Source organism: Schistocerca cancellata, chromosome 4 (genome assembly GCF_023864275.1).
Source record: "Schistocerca cancellata isolate TAMUIC-IGC-003103 chromosome 4, iqSchCanc2.1, whole genome shotgun sequence".
In the NCBI taxonomy this organism is placed as follows: domain Eukaryota; kingdom Metazoa; phylum Arthropoda; class Insecta; order Orthoptera; family Acrididae; genus Schistocerca; species Schistocerca cancellata.
The window spans coordinates 552,632,933-552,651,942 of NC_064629.1; the positions used below are offsets into that span (position 1 = coordinate 552,632,933).

At 44.3% G+C, this 19,010-nt stretch overlaps 1 long non-coding RNA gene across 1 annotated transcript in view; it reads right to left on the minus strand.

The window, feature by feature from the left end:
* LOC126184562 (uncharacterized) overlaps window positions 1–12,801 on the minus strand; it is an 83,904-nt gene extending 71,103 nt beyond the window's left edge. The window contains exons 1-2 of the long non-coding RNA XR_007536839.1: window positions 12,686–12,801; window positions 5,150–5,182 (exon numbers count right to left, since the gene is read on the minus strand). This is a non-coding gene — a long non-coding RNA (uncharacterized LOC126184562). The remainder of the gene's footprint in view (window positions 1–5,149; window positions 5,183–12,685) is intronic.
* Between the last annotated feature and the right edge of the window lie 6,209 nt (window positions 12,802–19,010).

Consider the following 19,010-nt stretch of genomic DNA (forward strand, 5'->3'; position numbering starts at 1 on the left):
TCGTGCGCCGCACCGAGTTGAATATCTCTCACGCACTCCCCATATTCACTTTCATACCCTAGCACACCATCACAAGTGGAAAGCAACACTTCCAGCAGAAATTTCCGCATCCTACGTTGTTACCAGTTCGTTCAGCTAGTTGTTATGTGATTTCATTTCAGACATTACAAAATCAAGCCAAAAGCACGCATTGGGTAGCCAAGACAGCTAGTGAATATCGATATGGATGAACAAGGAGAAAAGTGTATAGCAGAGATTGTAATCAACCTCCAGCGAATCAGAATTCTCTTTCAGTGTGGGGCATCCTTCTTTACGACACACTCATGAACTAATGCCCTGTGTAGGTTGGTGGTCTGTAAGAATGAGTCTACCTGCGTACACTTAAGGTCTGGGTTCGATTCACACATCGGTAGTCCATTTTTAACAAACACAAACAGACCACCTTTACCTCTGGTAACCCAAGTTGAACACTGAAGGGTTCCAAATCAACATTAAACAGGACCCCCCCTTCGCTACCTACTTTAGAATAGTCAGCGTAGATTGAGCATGACAGAGGCGGAAGTCACGCCATGTGGAAACACTGTCACAAATTTGTTTTCCTACACAACAGTGATTTTTGTTAGTGAGGCAGTCATCATATTAAGTCACAGGGCACTTATTTCTTATTGTATTGGAACTTGAGATGTTTAAAATAATAGTGTGGTGCTGGACTGGGATTCGAACTAAAATGTCTCCTTTCGCCAGGTTTGACCCCTTTGAGATGATACAGATCCACTGTTTCATTGTTTCATCAAGATTCCAAAGTCCTAAATATCTACACGAAAGGTACATGTCTGTATTCTGAACCTGGTCTGCACGAAAATTTCCATCATGACATTTCAAACTGTAGCTAGTACACATAAAACTGCAGGTGGCAAAAATTTTGATTTTTAACACCTCTCAATGCGTTTTCAACAATAACGATTGGTGCCGGTTTCGACTCGCAGTCAGACACGGAACTTTTCCGATAGAACGGAACATGTTCGAAAGAACAGACACCACGCATTCATATAACTGATTCGCCTAGATGGACAATGAATCCACCTTCTTCAGTGCCGATGCACAAATACGTCCGACCTCCTGTGGGAATCTCAGAGTAGAGAGCCAGTAAGAAATGAACAGGGACTGTGGATAGGTGGCGCTCGATGGGAATATGGGTCTGTGCTGGATCATATTAACCTCCGTGGGCGGAAAGGACTGTTAGTGGAAAAAGCAACAACCCATAAACAGTATTAGAAATTTCATTTTATTGCTATAACGGGTTCTGGACTACATTGCCCATCTTTAAATGGCTAACTTTTGTAATTGCAGTACTATGCTGATCAGCAGCATGCCATTTGCTGTTGTAATTGATCTCTGTGGACGGAGTTTCATCTTCCATTTGTCCTTACGTCTTTTCACGACGATGTGCAAAGCGTGAAGTGGAAAAAAACACACAATATTAAACAGTCCACTGTGGCACGGAATCACTTCACAATATTCGCCATGCCAGTTGGAACCTCAAACATATACTTTACACAAGTTATCCTCGCATTTGGATGCAATATTGCACCTGTCTCTGCAGTGAGTTATGAATTCTTCCGAACACTCTAAGACCATCTCGCAAATCTTGACAATACTGTACAATTTGCTGTTCCAGTTCTTCGATTGTATCAACGGCACTTCTGTACACTCCGCTTCTGAGATGACCACAGACAGAAAAATCCAGAGGATTGAGATCAGGTGATTTCGGACACTAAGGAAGATCCCTATCGACCTATCCATCTTGGACCATACTGATACAATAGACGTCATCTCGTATTAAAAGCAAAACATGCCAGTCTCCGTTTATGTGTCTACCACATTCTCCATCTACGGAGCATAGGTTTTAAGACGAATTATATGTGGATTTAATTGAAAAGTTTACACTTAAAACACATTTTCACTAACTAGGGCAACAGATACTGAAGTCAACTGCAGCTCTTATACGCAATCGTATTCATCTCGAAAACGTTTCTTTGGCAGATCCAAGTTCACTGGAACGTTTTTGCTTCTGTTGTAGAATAACTTTCACTCGTGACACTTTTCGCTCTTTACGTTGATGTGCAAAACTTAACGATGAAAGCAACTGTCGCATGATGTGTCGCCACCAAGAAACATATCTCGACGACACTTGGACCATTCATAGAAAGAACTGCTACAGCGGAGTGTAACTGACAGAAATATGCAATGAGAAGAACTTAAAGGACACTATTATTCAAAAACAATAATTACGCCGAAGTCACCGCGAATTGTGAAGGTCTTCTGGACATGAAAAACGGCCAGACACGATTCTTAATAGGGTGTGCGACCGACCATTACGCACTGCAATGCGTTCTCCGCACCGTGCTCCTCCACTGGACACAAAGTTGGTAAGAAGTTCTTGTGGTAGACATTGCGTTCCTCGACCAGCGCAGTTGCAACTGCTGGATAGTCTTTGGTGCATATGGACGTGTTGCAATACAAATTCCCAACCCATCCCACACTTTCGAGATGCGATTTAAGTCGAGCTGACGGACAGGGCCGACCATTCGCCGAATGTCCTCTCGTTCCAAGAACTACCCACCTGTGTCATTTGATGCAGTCGCGCATTCTCATGTACAACATTGATGTCAGGTCCGAATACACCCCTGAAAAGACGCACGTGGGAAATGAGTACAGTGTCATAATAACTTTGACCAGTGAGTGCAACGTATCCAAAGATTTGGAGGTCAGTACGCCCAAGCAACATTATGCCTCCCTAGACCATAACACCTGGACCACCAAAACGATCATGTTCGACAATTTTAGTGGGCGTATAACGTGTTCCCACCCTCGCCAAATAAGAGCGCGTCCAGAATCAGTGCTGAGACTGAATCATCTCTCATCCGAGAATAGTACGCTCTTTGTTGGTCCAGTCTCTATTCTTTTGGCATTATCGAAACCGGTGCCGCCGATGAGCGGGTGTCAACGGAACATAGTGTACAAGTCGTCCGGCGAAGAGATCACCCTATGCAGTTGCCTAGCCACTGTGAAGCGTGAGACTGGTTGCCTTGCAGTTCCGTTAATTGTGGTTGCAACTGCACCCAGTGTTTGATGTGGGTCAGTTCTTGCCCGTTGCATAATGTAGTGGTCATCTGTTGCTGTAGTTGATAGTGGACGAGCACCACTACTCTCTCCTTTCGTTAGTAGTGCGCGTGATTCGGAACGCTCCCCTTATACGTGAAACAATGCTGTGACCAATAGCTTGTTGTAATCAAGACCACCACCACAGCGCACCGTAACTGCTCACTGATTCACACACACACACACACACACACACACACACACACACGCATACGTTCACACCTTTCACGTTCGTTAAACTGCCTCCTGTTGCAGGGCCAGCCCCATTTGGTGGTACAGTCACGCTGACCTCGTGTCGTTTTATTTTTATTCTATTTTATTTACACGTCAAGTTCCGTAGCACGAAACTGAGAAGCAAATCTTCAAGTCATGGAACGTGTCAGTACATGAAATTACAACATATCAGTAACAGAAGATAAAAATAGAATGTTTACGAACCCGAAAAAAATCAATCCATAAGTTTAAGTGAATGCAATCAACAATACAACAACAATCTGCTTAATTTTTCACGGAACTCCTCGACAGAATAGAAGGAGTGACCCATGAGGAAACTCTTCAGTTTCGATTTGAAAGCGCGTGGATTACTGCTTAGATTTTTGAATTCGAGTGGTATCTTATTGAAAATGGATGCAGCAGTATAGTGTCCACCTTTCTGCACAAACGCAGGTTTGATTTCTGCCGAGTATTAACTGAGTTAAAGTTGAAACTTCCTGGCAGATTAAAAGTGTGTGCCGGACCGAGACTCGAACTCGGGACCTTTACCTTCCGCGGGCAAGTGCTGTACCATCTGAGCTACCCAAGCACGACTCACGCCCCCTCCACACAGCTTTACTTCTGCCAGTACCTCGCAAAGGTCCCGAGTTCGAGTCTCGGTCCGGCACACACTTTTAATCTGCCAGGAAGTTTCATATCAGTGCACACTCCGCTGCAGAGTGAAAAAATCTCATTCTGAGTGAAAGTTGCTTATTCTTGACAATAAGCTAATATTGTTAACAAGAAATGACAGTAAGGAATGTATGAATATATATATATTGAGAGGTCAATACATATCCAGACTCGTGAACAGGGGTCGAGAAGAGGTTCGTGGACTTACACCACTTATTACTCGAAGCGCCCGTTTCTGAGCCAAAATTATCCTCTAAGAATGGGAAGAGTTACTCCAGAATATGATACCATATGACATAAGCGAATGAAAATAAGCAAAGTAGACTAATTTTCGTGTCGAACGACCACTCACTTCAGATACCGTTCGAATAGTAAAAATGGCAGCATTAAGTCTTTGCACAAGATCCTGAACGTGGTCTTTCCACGGCAGTGTACTACCTACCTGAACACCTAGAAATTTGAACTGTTCCTCCACACCCCATCATCCAACCACACTGAAACCCTCAACAGTTCCAATGACCCTTAGTTAACGTAACAGCAAGGTCAAGAACAATGAAGAAGAATGTTGTGACACACAGTTAAGTGAAAACTTATCAAATACAGTTGAGAATAGAAGAGCTGACACAAGAACCAATGGACATAATTAAAATATAGGTGTCATAAGAGTAAGTGGTCAATCTATATTAAGCCACCTTTAAACTATTACTTTAGTGCGGACACTATACTATATCATGACAGTCTGCTGCAAGAAGTTGGACCGCGTGAGCAGAGGGAAACTGTGTGGGGAAACAAACCCCGCCTCCCACTCGCAGGGCAACCTGCCTGCAGGCGTGTTCTGTGAGAGCAGAACAGACACCAAAAGTAGAGGAGAGTACGCAAAACATTTGGTAATAGCGACCACACAATTGCTTGTTGAAGCTGGCAGCGTGGTAAACGAGATAGTTCACGCCTGGTCTCTACAGTTATCTTATGCAGCCATAGTTCAAAACAAAGCACTCCGCCCTCTCCCACCACCACTTAAGGCTAGCATGTTAATGTATGTGAATTATATGAAAGTCTACTTATCTCAAACCATAACATTTATAGATAAATAAATACTTACATCACTGATGTCTCTGTACACCACTAAAGATGGCTGAAACATTTAGAAAAAAAATGTTAATAAGAACAATAGCAAAAATTCAGTTCCAATAAATAAGTAATAGTTTATTCTTATCTACAAGATAGACATTTGCCCTTTCGAAGCTCATGAATGCAGAGACACTTTTATTACAGGTAATCCATAATGTTTACCAAATGATAGCCAAGCGTCAAGACATGTACCGATGACCAGCAATACCTGTGTTGCACTCCTAGATATAGGAAAGCAGTCCCACACTACCTTCAGTTTGCTCTTTCTGCAACGACAGGTAAGCTAATATCGATACCTGTGCACAGAACCAACGGACTGAGGTGGCGCTGTGCTTAGCACTTGGACTCGCATTAAGGACGATGGCAGTTCATATACCTATTCAGCCAACCAGTCTTTGCCTTCTGTGATTTCTGTAAATTACTCCTGCCAAATGCTGGGATAGTTCCTTTGAAAAGGGCATTTTCTTCCCCGTCCTTTCGTAATCTGAGCTCGTGCTCCATTTTTAATGATCACGCAGCCGACACGGTGTTAAACAATTATCTTCCGTTTTTGCACAGAATGCTTAGTGGAGGAGGTATGGATAAAAACTACAAAGAACGAAACTTGTCTAGTCTGAAGAGGGAAACCAGATGGCGCTATGGTTGGCCCGCTAGATGGCGCTGCCATAGGTCAAACGGATATCAACTGGGCTTTTTTAAATAGGAACCCCCATTTTTTATTACATATTCGTGTAGTACGTAAAGAAATATGAATGTTTTAGTTGGACCACTTTTTTCGCTTTGAGATAGATGGCGCTGTAATAGTCACAAACATATGGCTCACAATTTTAGACGAACAGTTGGTAACAGATAGGTTTTTAAATTAAAATACAGAACGTAGATACGTTTGAACATTTTATTTCGGTTGTTCCAATGTAATGGATGTACCTTTGTGAACTTATCATTTCAGAGAACGCATGCTGTTACAGCGTGATTACCTGTAAATACCACATTAATGCAATAAATGCTCAAAATGATGTCCGACAACCTCAATGCAGTTGGCAATACGCGTAACGACATTCCTCTCAACAGCGAGTAGTTCGCCTTCCGTAATGCTCGCACATGCATTGACAATGCGCTGACGCATGTTGCCAGGCGTTGTCGGTGGATCACGGATAGCAAATATCCTTCAACTTTCCCCACAGAAAGAAATCCGGGGACGTCAGATCCGGTGAACGTGCGGGCCATGATATGGTGCTTCGACGACCAATCCACCTCTCATGAAATATGCTATTCAATAACGCTTCAACCGCACGCGAGCTATGTGCCAGACATCCATCATGTTGGAAGTACATCGTCATTCTGTCATGCAGTGAAACACCTTGTAGTAACATCAATAGAACATTACGTAGGAAATCAGCATACATTGCACCATTTAGATTGCCGCCTATAAAATGGGAGCCGCGACAGCAGTTAAAACACCTACTTGGGCATCATCATTTGTTGCAGGTCGTGGTTGACGTTTCACATGTGGCTGAACATTTCCCGTTTCCTTAAATAACGTAACTATCCGGCGAACGGTCCGGACACTTGGATGATGTCGTCCAGGATACCGAGCAGCATACATAGCACACGCCCGTTGGGCATTTTGATCACAATAGCCATTCGTTAACACGATATCGACCTTTTTCGCAGTTGGTAAACGGTCCATTTTAACACGGGTAATGTATCACAAAGCAAATACCGTCCGCACTGGCGGAATTTTACGTGATACCACGTACTTATACGTTTGTGACAATTCAGCGCCATCTATCACAAAGCGAAAAAAGTGGTACAACTAAAACATTCATATTTCTTTACGTACTCTTCGAATATGTATTAAAAAATAGGGGTTCCCATTTTTAAAAAACGCAGTTGATATCGATTGGACCTATGGCAGCGCTATCTAGCGCGCCACCCATAGCGCCATCTGGTCTCCCCCTTCAAGATAGACGAGTTTTGTTCTTTGTAGTTTTTTCGTTTGATGCTTTTTTCGTGAGATATTTGGCCCGGTCACTATCAATGGACCGGCAGTTTGCAGGTGTACAGCAGGCTTTCCAGCTCGAGTACCTACCGGCAGGGGATCACCCGGCGATGCCCAAAGGCACAGGTGGAAAAGGATGAGGCAGCAGCTGATGCAAGAACGGTCGAGCAGCCGGGCCATAAGGTATGTGATCATACTTTACTGTCCGAGCGCACGCGGGCAGGGGTGGTCAATTGACTGGCGTATGACAGAATGCGTGCAGCAGGCCACCTGGCAAGTAGCCTAAATTAACTACACCTGCCCGACTGCGAACTGACGGGGGTCCGGAGTGGTTTGTTATCTTTGGGGCAATGGTGAAACAGTCTAGTCTATGGGATCTAATAATTAACGAGGATGTTCAGCTGGATATGGCATATACGAAGAAGTCTGTAGATTCTCTTTCTCGCTGAATTGAGTCCATTACTAAGGCTAGAGGCAATGTTACAGGACATTAGTGTTAATGTTAATTTTTTTGTATGGTGCCCTTCTTTTCGCATAAAAACCTGTTCAGGTCCTAACCTACACTCCTGGAAATTGAAATAAGAACACCGTGAATTCATTGTCCCAGGAAGGGGAAACTTTATTGACACCTTCCTGGGGTCAGATACATCACATGATCACACTGACAGAACCACAGGCACATAGACACAGGCAACAGAGCATGCACAATGTCGGCACTAGTACAGTGTATATCCACCTTTCGCAGCAATGCAGGCTGCTATTCTCCCATGGAGACGATCGTAGAGATGCTGGATGTAGTCCTGTGGAACGGCTTGCCATGCCATTTCCACCTGGCGCCTCAGTTGGACCAGCGTTCGTGCTGGACGTGCAGACCACGTGAGACGACGCTTCATCCAGTCCCAAACATGCTCAATGGGGGACAGATCCGGAGATCTTGCTGGCCAGGGTAGTTGACTTACACCTTCTAGAGCACGTTGGGTGGCACGGGATGCATGCGGACGTGCATTGTCCTGTTGGAACAGCAAGTTCCCTTGCCGGTCTAGGAATGGTAGAACGATGGGTTCGATGACGGTTTGGATGTACCGTGCACTATTCAGTGTCTCCTCGACGATCACCAGTGGTGTACGGCCTGTGTAGGAGATCGCTCCCCACACCATGATGCCGGGTGTTGGCCCTGTGTGCCTCGGTCGTATGCAGTCCTGATTGTGGCGCTCACCTGCACGGCGCCAAACACGCATACGACCATCATTGGCACCAAGGCAGAAGCGACTCTCATCGCTGAAGACGACACGTCTCCATTCGTCCCTCCATTCACGCCTGTCGCGACACCACTGGAGGCGGGCTGCACGATGTTGGGGCGTGAGCGGAAGACGGCCTAACGGACCGTAGCCCAGCTTCATGGAGACGGTTGCGAATGGTCCTCGCCGATACCCCAGGAGCAACAGTGTCCCTAATTTGGTGGGAAGTGGCGGTGCGGTCCCCTATGGCACTGCGTAGGATCCTACGGTCTTGGCGTGCATCCGTGCGTCGCTGCGGTCCGGTCCCAGGTCGACGGGCACGTGCACCTTCCGCCGACCACTGGCGACAACATCGATGTACTGTGGAGACCTCACGCCCCACGTGTTGAGCAATTCGGCGGTACGTCCACCCGGCCTCCCGCATGCCCACTATACGCCCTCGCTCAAAGTCCGTCAACTGCACATACGGTTCACGTCCACGCTGTCGCGGCATGCTACCAGTGTTAAAGACTGCGATGGAGCTCCGAATGCCACGGCAAACTGGCTGACACTGACGGCGGCGGTGCACAAATGCTGCGCAGTTAGCGCCATTCGACGGCCAACACCGCGGTTCCTGGTGTGTCCGCTGTGCCGTGCGTGTGATCATTGCTTGTACAGCCCTCTCGCAGTGTCCGGAGCAAGTATGGTGGGTCTGACACACCGGTGTCAATGTGTTCTTTTTTCCATTTCCAGGAGTGTATGTCTTAATTCGTTACCTGAAAGGTGTTACCGGAATAAGTAACTGCAATCATCCCAGATGCGTTATGGTATGTCAAATTGTGGTGTTTGTGCCTTATTGTGGGCTATAATTTAATCCCAATACAGTTACATTCACCGGTTTGCTGTGCGTGTCGGAAGAGAGGCGGATTATCCAATCTACTACGACAAATGGACAAGACACCTGGACCCAGAGAGTCCCAAAGTTTGTGGCAGTAGGGAACTTCATCTTTGAACTGTTGAAGATTGTGGAAACGTACGCTTAAAATAGACTGAAAGACGCGTAACTTCAAGCAAAAATAATTACAAGATAATTAATTGATAATTAATAAAAAAATCAAGCGAACCATACTGGAATATTTATTCGTACTGACGTTTCATATTTCCAACATTAAAAATATCTTGCGGTAGCTAACAAATTAATAAGATTAACTTAAAGAATTTCGGCCGGTATTCCTGGTCTCTGACGGAAATGCACCCTACGCAGGCAAGCAAGTAACTGTTAGCAGCGATCATTTAGCAGCCTGACTTGGCTTTCGATGTCAGCATGTAAATCGTTATCAAACGAACAAGTTACAGTTTTGTAATTGAAAGCTGTATAATTGTTAGAAGTGTCTTGGGCAATGTTTAATTTGAGGCTGAATGACTCTCAAGAAAAGGCAGTGATGTTTGGTACAATGGCTGCTGTGCTCGATATTTTGATTAGACATTGCGGTCGTTACGAGTACATTCGCTTACGTACGAGGGTTGGAACTTAAAGAGTGGCAACTATTTATTCACAACCGATACAAAAGAGTTACATGTGTGCACCTGTTACTGTCCTTCAAAGTAGTCACCAGCGTTGTGTAGAACCCGTTGCCAGCGATGTGGAAGGCGTAACATACCGTTAGCTGAGCCTGGTCTGTTGATGGTTCGAATTGAGCGCTCTACTGCCTGTCGAATCTCTGGAACAGTTCTGAAGCGAATGCCACGAAGTGGTTCCATCATCTTCGGAATCAAATCAAAGTCACAAGGTCTTAAGTCCGGGGAGTATTGTGGATGGTACAGTACTTCCCAGTCCCATCGACCGAACAGAGCAGCCACAGCTTGCGCTGTGTGCGCCCGCGCATTGTCGTGCAAAAGGATGGGAGGTTTGCGCAGAAAGTGTCGCCGTTTCTTTCACAAAGCTGGTCTCAGATGATACTCCAAAAACGAACACTAATACTGTGCACTGACGGTCTGTCGTGGAGGAACGTAATGCGTTAGGATAACTCCATCACAATCGTACACGAGAATCGCCATAACTTTTGACCACTCCATTAGCACCATCAACAGAACAGGCTCTGCTAGCGGTATACTACGCCTTCCACATCGCTGGCAACGGGTTCTACACAACACTGGTAACTACTCTGAAATACAGTAACAGGTACGAACATTTAACTCTTTTGCATCGGTTGTGAATAAATAGTTGTCAATATTTAAGTTCCAACTCTCGTATTTTCGCTGGCCCGCAGAAGGCATTTTTTACTATAAGGACAGACCAAAGAGTTTCCGTTTGAGAATATTACTGCAGCGTGTACGTAACGTAGCGTGAACCGTATGCAGGTATATAAACACCGACATCTAGTCAAGGGGTTAGTGTGGCATTCGTGTCTTCCTAACATTGGTACGGTAAGTGCGCAAGGTGGACTATGGCGACGTTATTACCAAATGTGTTCGAACAGGACCAAAGTGCTGTTATTCTTTTCTTGACTGCCGAAGGACAAACAGCGCTATACGCCCATGGTAGAATGAAGGATGTATATGAGGCAATAGGTCTTTCAAAAAACACCGTTGAACGAGGTGCCAAGTTCAGTGAGGTTCGGGGTTCGACACAAAATGCTGGTCGATCTGACAGTTCAGCCTCAACTGGGAGACTGAAGTAGGAGACACTCGAGCACCCACCCTATAGTACTGATCCCTGCCGATGCGAATATCATGCCTTCGATCGCTTAAAAAGGACCTTGAAGGGCAAGGATGCGCAGAAGGCAGTTACAGATTTCTTCACGCAGCAGGCCACACTGTCTTCATAAACGAGTATCTTCAACGTAGTGCGTCGGTGGGATGAATGCCTCACTGCTCGCGGCGATTTTGTCTGATTGTCATACCAATTGTGGACTGTACGGCCTTCGAACGTAAACTTTCTGATCACCCGTTACATAACGACTGATATAAGTGTTCCTTATTTAGACGAATAAATACGGCTGTAGCCTTTTTATGAAATGAAAGATTTCGAACGTTATTATAGTGACATTAGTAGCGATATCAGTTACCACGTTCACTGTAGAAAATAGCTACGTTAGAAGCCGTGACTTATGGAGTAGAATTACTATGGGGATAACGTCTTTAGAAGCCATGAGGTAAACATACGTCTCCTCAATCAGCGAACCACTGAGTGTAGACTGTTAGAATTTACTTTCCCAATTTATGCAGCATAGCCTTCGATATGTAACTTTACATGAGAGTCAACTTATGGTGCCAGCATATTTAGATACAGGAATGTATTGCAGTAGGAAAAGTCTACATTCTTTTTGGCATGGCCCAAGAAATCGCTGTAACATCACAAGTATCTCATTACACATCCCAATACCACCTTTTTAATTCATTAAAAGTCATTTGCAAGTTGTAACTGTTCTCAAAACAAACGCCAAGGAGCGACTGGCTGTGGGTTGGCAATGCACTACCTACAGAAGGAAAAGAAAATAAATAACTAATGAAAAAGACACGTAACACTTAACATGCCCTAGTTTACAATGTTGCTTGAAAAGTTATTTTCCTGTGAAATAATGTTAGAAGCTTTTTTGAATGAAGTCATTCCGCTTTAGGTTGTTAAAATATTATTTACTGCAACTACAATTCCGACACATACTCACAGTCACTCATTGTGTTTCCGTTCAGTAACATAAAGTTGTGACACACTAGAATATGGTGCAGGAGTTCACTGGCTGTGGCCCCCTACAAGAGTTCTGGATGGTCGAACAGAGAGGTGGTGGTGAGGAACTGTGCCACACACATGAAGTCAATAAGACAGCATTAAATTATTGATAAGAGTTTTAAAGTGATTTAATCTCCACCTCAGCGTGGCTTGTTAGTAGCCGTGCACGTCCACATCCCAGGGATGTGCTGAGCGGCACGTCAGCACCCATAGTGGAATCAGTGGTCCTAGCCCCTAGTGCTGCCTGTGGTCAGTTCTACGGCGTCGTGCAAGGTTGACAGTTGGCTGGCGTGCCCCCATACCTTATCATGACTGTGGGTGGCCACCAAAGCCTCAGCACTCTTGTTGCCCGGCGGGGTCAGGGATTTTCTCTGCCTCGTGATGACTGGGTGTTGTGTGATGTCCTTAGGTTAGTTAGGTTTAAGTAGTTCTAAGTTCTAGGGGACTGATGACCATAGACGTTTAGTCCCATAGTGCTCAGAGCCATTTGAACCATTTGAACCAAGCACTCTTGTTGAGTTTAGTTCTACCTAGGTTAGCCCCCAGAAATATGCATACCTGTGATGATGGATGTCGTCATGGCGAGAAGGCGCAAGTCCCTCATCTTAAGTCAGTCTGTCAGACTGGCAGGAATGTCAGCTCGCAGAGTTGGAGTTGCCCCCACAGCAGGATGGTTATGGCCTCGTATCACTAGACTCACAAACTGGTAGCAGCTGGCAATGCTTCATCATATGTCAATAGGTCATCCAGAAACTAATGGAACTGGCCTTCTGTCGGTATCAGTGATGCAGACGGAATGGCTAGACTCTGACCCTCAGAAGAAGGAAAGTAGTGGTTCCCTTAGTAGTCAATGACGTGATACCCCCTGCGGGTGATTCAATGCGCTCCGATTTTTTGAACCTGTCAGCACTTTCTGCTGGACTAACGTTTAGTTTCTGAGCATCAGAGATGTCTTTTGTACAAGATTTGCAGCCTGAGAGGCATTCTTGTGTAGTATTTACGGTAGTTACTTCAGGCTGCCACACTCACAAAATATCATTACCCTTCCTTTGCAATAATGTCTTGGTACTGGACACATTCTGTGGCGATGTGCTCCCTGCTTGTTTGTGTTCCGGTGACCCCAAGTGTTTATGCTCGTTAGGCACCCACTGCGTACCAGGCGGGTGTGCTACCCATGGATGTCGTTCCAGGCCACTCGAAAATTTTATTCTTCTTTTCAGTACTGTATCTCTGCACAACAATAGTTTCCAGCGGTGTAAATACAAATACATCTGGTGGAATAAATCCATCTGCTGTTACATACACCATTCGAGTTCTCATGAAAAAGCTGATAAAATAACAGCAGACAGCAGACATTATAGTGAAAACAACATCCACTACAAACACTAAAGTGAAAATCTCGAGTAGCAGGCGTGATGGATGCATCAAAATCCATCCACCATGCCTGCTACACGAAATTTTGACGTTAGTACTGTTTGTAGTGGATGTTGTTTTTACTATCCTATCAGGAGCTTGTCATTATTTTATCAGCTTCTTAAGGAGTGCTCACATGGTGCATGGAACAGTGGATAGATTTATACCACTACATGTATTTGGCTTTATACTGCTGGGAATTGTGTTCCAACATGTCACATTTTATGTAGTTGAGTAGGTCCCAATGTTCCACACTGCTTGACAGTGACCATGTGTCTGAATTGCAGTCGCAATAAATAATATTTTAACAGCCTAAAACGGAACGACTTAATTCAAGTATTTCACTAAGGATGTGGACCTAGCCCTCTTCAAAATATCAGAAGCTTTTTCACCTTCTTTTACGATGTTTACTTTACAACCAACAGATGTGATATCAAATGGTTCAAATGGCTCTGAGCACTATGGGACTTAACTGCTGTGGTTATCAGTCCCCTAGAACTTAGAACTACTTAAACCTAACTAACCTAAGGACATCACACACATCCATGCCCGAGGCAGGATTCGAACCTGCGACCGTAGCAGTCGCGCGGTTCCAGACTGTAGCGCCTAGAACCGCACGGCCACTTCGGCCGGCGATGTGATATCCTTGACACGATTCCTTTGAGGAATTGGTTAAGAACGTTACCTCCTGCTGCTGCTGTGGTAACCTTTCGGTCGCACTCTTCACACACTTCAGAGGCAGATGAGCAGGACGTACAGTTCTTAATGGTTATCTGTTCTGAAGTGCCCCTGGCAGCAACTGGCGAATGCAATCCGAATAATCTTTATGTCCTATAGCACTTTTTAAATTTTCCTGGCCGGCCGGAGTGGCCGAGCTGTTCTAAGCGCTTCAGTGTGGAACCGCGCGACCTTACGGTCGCAGGTTCGAATCATGCCTTGGGCGTGGATGTGTGTGATGTCCTTAGGTTAGTTAGGTTTAAGTAGTTCTAAGTTCTAGGAGACTGATGACCTCAGATATTAAGTCCCATAGTGCTCAGAGCAATTTGAACCATTTGAAGTTTTCCAGCAGACAGGAATACGAACAACTGCAAAGGAATACGAACGACTGTAAAGTACATTCTCGTCTCTATACTGACTGTAAAGTATATTCTAGTCTCCATACTGACTGTAAAGTACATTCTCGTCTCCATACTGTAGTTGTTTCCACAAAAACTACCTACTATGCTTTGCAACTTAGGACGCACTAGCATCATATGATGATGGATGAACAATGTGAAGTTAAATGTGTGACTTTAAAGCAGATTAGCTAATCCCTGCAACTACTTGCATTTCTTGGAATAAACAGCAAATGGTTCAAATGGTTCAAATGGCTCTGAGCACTATGGGACTCAACATCTTAGGTCATAAGTCCCCTAGAACTTAGAACTACTTAAACCTAACCAACCTAAGGACATCACACACACCCATGCCCGAGGCAGGATTCGAACCTGCGACCGTAGCAGTCCCGCGGTAATAAACAGCAAAGCTCGTGTTATATAACAGAGCACTGTTTCCATTTGTGTTTGAACCGTAGCCAGAAGTTGTATTTTGAATTATACACTTGAGTATTATTCTAATGTAAATCTACACAGCAACGTATTCTCAATGCACCAGAATGGCATACATGAGCCAAACGACACTAACTGCAAACTAGTCTCAACTATATCTAAATTACTTTCTTATTCTAAGTAAATCTTGAAATAAAATGTACATTGACTGACAAAAAAGTGAAGCACCCTGAAGAGAAGCAGGAAATGAAATGAAATTTCACGCGTTGAAAGGATACGTCAGATCATTTCAGTAATTACGAACTCGAGTCAAATTTGCAAAGAACTTCACGTATGAGCCCACTTATAAGTGCGTCGTTGTAGCCCCATTCTGGCCTCGATACATGAACAGCTTCCACTAGGAGGGGTGTAATACAGCCACTGTATCCTCTCTTGTGGCAAGCTCGTCAAAAACTATTGCAACTGGTCATTGATATCCTGGATACTAAAACTGTGACGAAGTTGACGTCCGAGCTAGACCCAAACATGTTCCGTCGGGGACAGATCTGGGGATATTACTGGCTACGGAGGTACGTCAACATCACCCGTGTCGCTTCCATATTCGCCGACGATGGTGATTCGGGGTAGTGCAGATACAAAATTCATTGCTGAACATAATGCGATGACATATTCATTAGCAGTTCATGCTTCCCGATCACGGTACCACACTAAACGCAGCTACTTACGCATGAAAAGGTAACTGACTAATCTAGCTGCTGCTAGTCTCCAACCAGTGGTGCGAGATAACACAGAATGTTGCAGGGAATCCATTACTTGTTCTCAGATGGCATGCATACTCGTATAAGTAAAGTGCTTACTATATGCTTGGCACACATACTCAATCCTCCTTTGTAGCGGCCAGAAACCTGACCACGTGTAAACCCGCCCTCACGTTGCCACGCCGTCCAACTCTGGGCTACTGTCGCATCCGAATGCCCCTCAAATCTGGACAGTGCACGATGCGACCAGAGTGATCATTCAATATCGGACGGTGTTCACACCCCTTATATACCCCACCAAGCATGGTAACAGCGCTAAACTCAAAAAACACTAGTACACTCCTGTGATCTTTGTACCTATCACAGAGAATTGCAACTCGAATCATTTACATACCCGCGCGATGGCGTGTACGTGTACGAATTTACGTTGACATCCGATCACGTCTTCTGGGCGCTTCACTTTTTTTTTTGCCAGGCCGTGTATCTTGCAACTTACTTTTTGTCGTAACATTCCTGGATGTTGCAACGCCCTGGCAGCTGCGGAACTCTGTTGAATAAAAAGAATAGTTAAGTTTTCTGGCATGTTTTTGAGTAATAGATGGATATATTGACAGACACATTGTTCCGAGAGAAACAGAAATTATAAACGAATTGAAACTGATTATCCGCTTCAGGCACAGCTGCGAAATGACAGAGTTGGTGACGATGACTGGCTTCGGCAGTTGCAGCCGATCATCAGGTCTCGACTGCCTTGCTGAAATGCCGAACATCACAACCACCGCAGTGAAGCACCACTGTAGTCAACGAATAGTGTTCTGTAGTTTGTGTCTAACTGCAGAATCAGGTCATTATTATCTGTATAGTTTCGCCGCACTGATTGGAATATATAATCAGTTTTAACAAATATTATTTGATACGTGTGTTGGCGCGTATTAGAGCTAATAAAGCACAACTTGTTTATGAGAATATCTAGTTATTGGAGACTTGGCTACGTTCTTTAGTTGCACGAGTTACTACCGATACAGCTTATAACGACTATTTGAAACATATTTTAGGAGACTTTTAATATTAGTAGCAAAATATAAGTGTATTGATTTAAATAGCCACAAAGAAAAACACAAAAATACATAGTTAACTGAAGCAAGGTAGCAGTACTAGAATTTCGGACATAAAGTAAACTGGGGTGTAAATATAAGTTGCAAAGTTGTTGAGGAAGTGCTACGCAGAAGCTGAAAATCCCTTGACTACAAGCAGCATAACTTTATGAGGGAGTGCTGTAGGTCGTGCAAATTGTATCACATTCTGCATATGAAACTAGCCGCGATCGCTGTTACGAGATGAATTCGCATTTTGTGAGTGTGGACTGCAGTCAACTGTTTGTAACAAATGAAAATTTGTTCAGGGTCGGGACACGAACCCAAATTTGGCGCTTATTGCGGCGAGCGGTCCCCTTAACCAAGTTTGCATTTTTTTGTTATCACCTTAACTATTTTTTGTGGGACAGGAAGGCAGGTTAATAAAAAATCTTTATTCCTACAACTGCGCCCTTCTAGGAGGTAAAAAAAGTATTCAAACAGCGAAAGCAAAATTAAAACATAAGCACAACGTGAAGTCCGCTGTTTCGGCTGAACCAACATTAGACAGTACAACCGCGGTTACTAGCGACAAAACGTCCGAGGACCCATCTAACCTGACAGTAGGGGCGGGCACGTATTCCTAAAGATAGTGTCCATATGTTTCTGTGACTTGTTGCGGTCCATAAAAGTGGCCCCAACTGCGGAGAGAGTCCAAGAAGATACTACTCAGATAATTAGCATAGTACTGGCGGTAACGCGGTTGACGTCGGAGACAAGTGAATCGTTCCACAAGGAAGGTCGAAAAATCGAGAAAGTGCTTCTCACCATCCAGGTAAAGATACAATATGGTAATATCCTTGAGCCATGTAACTGCATGCATGTTAGTACGTGGATAAAATATCAATCTGGGATTAGAAGGGAAGTCAGAGTCACGCGCTGAATGAGGGCCCACATCAGTCTCGTCATCCTCCACGGAAAACTCACGTTCCAGAAGATGTTCATCCGTATCAGATAGATGGCAGTGGAGACATAACGGAGAGTCTACCATACGTGTGGCTGACCAAATACCAGGCTGCTCTGGCGTCCGTTTCGAGGAGAGCGCCGTACACCGAACGCCAGACCACTGGATAAGTAATCGAGGGAAGACGGCTTGCCGTCGGATTCTGCGGATGGTCTCACATCATCCGGCAATAAACGTTACCGGACCTCTGCAATCGCTCACTCGGCGGGTCGGCCTTGACGTACCTGAAATCCACGAAAAACTCCTTATTGGAGATACAGTAGTTTCGGGTTAAATACGCGCCACTGCAGTCGGTGGTTCGTGAAAAGCGGGTGCCAGTTCTTCGATCAACCACTTTGGTTATCCGAGCACGCCAACAAGATCGACCCACACTTCCCCATGTTTTTTAATGAACACACCTCCATTTGACTGTATTGTTGTTTATTTAATTACGACACAGGTTTCGGCCTTTTATGTTATTTTCAGGTGATGCAGTTTATGTCAGTACCATATATTGCAGGACATCAAGCTCAAAATTGATCATAAATTAAGAAAAATGTTTTCTCCTCACTAAATTCCAGATGGAAGATCACCATCTTGTAAAAAGATCAGTAAATAATAGCAAACAATAGTAATTTTTACTGATCATTTTACAAGATGATGATCTTACATCTGGCATTTCGTGGAGTGCCAATATTTTTCTTAATTTGAGTTAAAATGAACTGTCGAGATCGCAATAATATTTCTTTATTAACCCGTTTCGGCTTATATACAGGCCATCTTCAGAATTTTTTGGCCTCCTATGGTTGGTGCTGGTGGCTCCTCGGATTTCTCTGATACCACTATCGTGGTTAATTTATGGTCGATTTTGATCTTAATGTTCTGCAATATATATTAATGACATGAACTCAATCACTTGAAAATGGAATAAAAGACCGAAATCTGGGTCGTAATTATATAAACAACAATACCGTCGAATGGCGGTGTGTTTATTTAAAAAATACTGTATGACTGTTGATCAGAAACATCAAAAACTTCCATACGTCACGAAGTAGACAACCCTTATGCTCGCACATTTCTTGATTTCTG